This window comes from Macaca thibetana, chromosome 16 (assembly GCF_024542745.1).
Source record: "Macaca thibetana thibetana isolate TM-01 chromosome 16, ASM2454274v1, whole genome shotgun sequence".
NCBI lineage: Eukaryota > Metazoa > Chordata > Mammalia > Primates > Cercopithecidae > Macaca > Macaca thibetana.
Genome location: NC_065593.1, coordinates 69,583,437 through 69,588,607, shown reverse-complemented (window position 1 = coordinate 69,588,607; position 5,171 = coordinate 69,583,437). Strand labels below are relative to the sequence as shown.

Genomic DNA, 5,171 nt, shown 5'->3' with positions numbered 1-5,171 from the left:
TTTGTTTAAGTTCCTTGTAGATTCTGGATATTAGACCTTTGTCAGATGGATAGATTGCAAAATTTTTCTCCCATTCTGTAGATTGCCTGTTCACTCTGATGCTAGTTTCTTTTCCTGTGGAGAAGCTCTTCGGTTAATTAGATTCTACTTGTCAATTTTGGCTTTTGTTGCAATTGCTTTTGGTGTTTCTGTCATCAGGTCTTTTCCCATGCCTATGTCCTGAATGGTGCTGCTTAGGTTTTCTTCTAGGGTTTTTATGGTTTTGGGTTTTACATTTAAGTCTTAATCCATCTTGAGCAATTCTAGACATTTTTTTTTATTTTTAATTTTTAATTTATTATTATTATTATACTTTAAGTTCTAGGGTACATGTGCATAACGTGCAGGTTTGTTACATATGTATACTTGTGCCATGTTGCTGTGCTGCACCCATCAACTCGTCAGCACCCATCAACTCATCATTTACATCAGGTATAACTCCCAATGCAATCCCTCCCCTCTTCCCCCTCCCCATGATAGGCCCCGGTGTGTGATGTTCCCCTTCCCGAGTCCAAGTGATCTCATTGTTCAGTTCCCACCTATGAGTGAGAACATGCGGTGTTTGGTTTTCTGTTCTTGTGATAGTTTGCAAAGAATGATGGTTTCCAGCTGCATCCATGTCCCTTTGAGACTCCCATTGTGCATCTCAGTGAAGACTTCAGATAGGTAGCTGAAGTACTAGTTGAGATCTCCACGGGGAAGTCTTGGCTGGGGTATACATTTATGTGTCATCAGCATTTCTAAGTGAGTGAGTGTAGACAGAAAAGAAGCCCCAAATCTGATCCCTTGAGCTTGCCTATATTTAGAGGTTGGGAAGATGAAGAGGAATAAGCAAACCCCACTGAAAAAATCCCAGAAAGATAAAACTATGTGAATATAATGTCATGGAAATCCAGGGGAAGGAAGTGATCAACTGTATCAAATAAAATAATTGGCCACGGTATTCAGTACAGAAGTCATGGATGACACAGATAAGAGCAGTATGGGTGGAACGGCAAAGATAAAACCCTGATTGGAGTAGTTTTTTAAAAAATGGGAAGCAAGGAAGCTGAGAGTGAAAGGAGAATAGACAACACTTTGTTGCTGATCCTCAACCTGGTATAAATATGATAGCATCATTAGCCTGAGGAAGCTTCCATTCCTTTACTTACAGTGACTGATTCTCAAACTGAAAGTAAGAATTTAGCCTTGAGGGATCTTCCAACGCAAGCCCTGAATAGAAAGCTCTTTCTGTGTAATTTCAAGGATGGCCTGGTTCTTCTCACTTTAATATACTAAAGGCATCACAAACCAGATAAGAAAAGAAGGTGCTGACAGTGTTATCGATCTGAAACTTCTGTTTTAAATATCAGAATATGAAAGTAAAATAAGAAAATCATCTCCTACTTAATAGCTAAAATAGTTGCATAAACAACACCCTATTTTTTTGTTCAGTCACAACCATTACTGGCGGAATCATACTGCTATCATAAATCTGAAATATTCAGCCCAATATTTTGATTTATGTAGAGATCATTTTACTTTAATAGGCGTTGTGCACTCATGCGGTTGGGACACCACTTAGAACATTCACTGCTTTTAGAGTTTGCATAATAAGCTTTACTTACCTATAGTTTGGTATCCACCCAACTTAGAACGAAGCCGTCGTGTAATCCTCCTTAATTGCTACACTTTGAATCTTGGGAGTATCACAAATGGAGATTGATTGCAAGAGTTCATGGGAATCTCAGACACCCTGACTGGGGTGAAGAGAGGGCAACATTCATCTGAGGAATGTATTTCACATTCAGTAATATTTGACCCCAGATGAAATAAAATGTGGCTTCATCTCCAGTGTAAATATTGGTCAGTTCCTACCCCATTAAGTATTCCTGCTACTTTCCCTAAAGACAAAGATTCTGGCCTATCAATCATAATAATACTCCCATTAGCTCTTGAGCAACATGTTTGAATAGGAAACTCTCTTTCTCTTTCCCTTTTGTCTGTTGATGATTTAGAGACAGTAAGATCTCCAGGCTTATCTTGAAAATATTTACCCAGCTTCTTTCAGTGATCATTTCAGAGCTTGGTCATAAAAGCATATGTTTCTCTAAAGCAAAGGGTGATAAAGGAGGAGGTACACATGAACCTTTGCCAACCTAACATTTTGGTGGAAGGTGACAGAGAAGATTAGACCAATGTTGAAAAACATGTTTTAAGTTATCTGCTTCATGAAGTGAAACAAAAATAGACATATAAAATCTCCATCTGGTTTCATTTTATCTTCTCCCATTAAGTACAGACCTATCTATATCTTGGACGTTTTTGGTTTTTTTTCTTCCTTTTGCTTTGTTTTATTCCCCTATGTTTCTAACTTGTTTCTAACCCTTTAAGAAGCAAGCTTGAAATTATGAGTTAAAAATAATATACAAAGTATAAAAATATTAATGTTCTATTCTCTCTTAGCAGTGTGCTAAACAAGAGAAAAAGTGACAAGCTGTGGTTGATGTAAGTGATTTTAAAGGACAGTTACAAGAATTATACTAGTTGGAGGTACATATTGATCCTATTAAAAATATTTCCTATGTTAATGGCTGCATAGTTGTCCATAAGAAATGATATTTCCTATTAGCTTTTTGCTTTTCAATATTTTATAGAAAGGATGGTCTTTACATGAGAAAATCAATGATTCTTACTGTCATTATGTATTGACACTTATTCTGTTCTAGACATGATGTGTAGAGATTTACACATGTTATCTCAAGTGATTATGAGACCAAAAATCTATTTTGCCTGTACAATCTTTAAATAGGAGACATTGAACTCAGCGAATACAACACATTTTCTAGAAGGCTTGTGAGTTCGGAATGGCAGTTATTTCATTTGCTGTCTGTGTGTCTCACGGGTCACCCTGAAAGCACTGACTCAGCTTAGCATGCCAAAGTGTCCCCACTGGATGGGGACAGGGAGACTTCTCTGAGCTAAGGAATCATGTTCTTAGGATGGATGCAGATCTATAACTTTGAAGTGGAATGCCCACCATGACAAAGACATGTTATTTTAACCCCTTGTGTTCATCTCATTATATAAAATTATGCTCTTGATTTTGTAAAAGGATATGAATTTGAGATACTTCAGCCTAGTATTACAGCCTAATAAATATCCACCATGACAACATGAAGGTTAATCTACCTGAACATGTGTGTTAATCTTTATTTTCTCCTAATATTCTAATCTCAACTATCTCTATTGTAATGTAAGTGACCTTTGTGTATAACTGGATTTTATTTCAATATCATTGACTTATTTTAGACTATTAAAAACTGTCATTATATTTAAAGTATATTTATATATGTTATAAATGTACTTTATAGTATACTATTATAGTATATCTTTATAATGTATATTTATTTGTAGATAAGATGTCTTACGTTTTCCCAACAGCATTTCCTTGAGAAAGGAAGAGTGGGTATATTTCCATTTTAGTTATGAACACATTGAAGAGAACAGAAGGCAAATGGCATGCCCCAGGGTAGAGATTTCATTGGTGAGAATGAAGATATGGGAGTGGTTTCGTGGTCACGTCTTGGAAACTGGTAGCACTAGCAGCATGGCAGACCAACTGACTGAAGAGCAGATTCCAGAATTCAAAGAAGCTTTTTCACTATTTGACAGAGATGATGATGGAACTATATCAACAAAGGAATTGGAAATGATAATGAGGTCTCTTGGGTAGAATCCCACAAAAGCAGGGTCACTGAACTTGATTAATGAAGTAGATGCTGATGGTAATGGAAAAACGGACTCTCCTGAGTTTCTGACAATGATGGCAAGAAAAATGAAAAACACACAAAGTGAAGAAGAACTTAGAGAAGCATTCTGTGTGTTTGATAAGGATAGCAATGGCTATATCAGTACAGCAGAACTTCGCCATGTCATGACAAACCCTGGAGAGAAGTTAACAGATGACAAGTTTGATGAAATGATCAGGGAAGCAGGTAGTGATGGTGATGGTCAAGTAAATGATGAAGAGTTTGTACAAATGATGACAGCAAAGTGAAGACCTTGTACAGAATATGTTACATTTCTTGCACAAAATTATTTGCCTTTTTCTTTGTTTATAAATTATCTCTAAAAGGTTTATTCCTACTGTCAAAAAAATGCATGCATAGTAACTAGGACTCCATTCCTCCATGTTTTTTTCTCTTACCTTACAGTCATTGTTCTGAAAACTTATTTTAGAAAATTGATCAACTAACACGTTACGTGTGGCTTACTCTGGATATATCTAAGCCCTTCTACACAACTAAACTTAAATGGAGTTTGTCAAAGGGGGAACATCTGGGTTATGCCTTTTTTTTTTTTAGTTTTCTTTAGAAACTGCAGCATGTTGTTGTTGCAGTGTGGAGTTGTAACTCTGCATACACAATTGACAGTCAACAATATGTACCTAAAAGTTGCACTATTGCAAAAGGAGTGTATTATCCAGGTACTCATACACTATTTTTTTTATACTGCTGGTCCTATACCAGAAACATTTTGCTTTATTGTTACTTGCTTTTTAAACTTTGTTTAGGCACTTAAAGAAAATCTACTTATGGCAGAATTTGCCTCAAATCCATTCCAAGTTGCATATTTGTTTTCCAATATAAAATAACAATTTACCTCCAAAACCCTCAAAAGACAAAACAAAAACAGAATGAAGATATGAAAGCTCAGGGCTCCCGAATTCCAAATCGCTTTGCTATGAAGTCATAGTATTTCGAATAAAACAAAATGATGTAAACTACCTGAACAAAATATGTGTTTGTGGAGCAATGCAAAGGTAATATATACTGGTAAGCCACGTGCTTAGAATCTTTGACGAAAACACTAGAAGAAATTTTGTGTGTGTGTGTGTGTGGAAAATAGCTTTGAAGTAAATGTTTGGAGGAAATCTTCCATAGAACAGATACCATAAAATTAAAACTTGTAGTCATAGGGAACTGGTTATTTTTGTTTACCTTTTACTTTTGATTTCTCGCTGGCACATAAATAGGAACTTTCAGTTCTAGGTGGGAGCAACCCTTTCAATAACTCGAACCTTTGGTAGCCCAAGCATGTTTTACTGAAGCACATTTTCACAAGAGGTAATAATTTTTTAAAAAATGTAC

The 5,171-nt window shown here is 36.0% G+C and overlaps 1 pseudogene; it reads left to right on the top strand.

The window, feature by feature from the left end:
• The first annotated feature begins 3,625 nt into the window (after window positions 1–3,625).
• On the top strand, window positions 3,626–4,078 carry LOC126938259 (calmodulin-1-like; annotated as a pseudogene).
• Window positions 4,079–5,171: the final 1,093 nt, after the last annotated feature.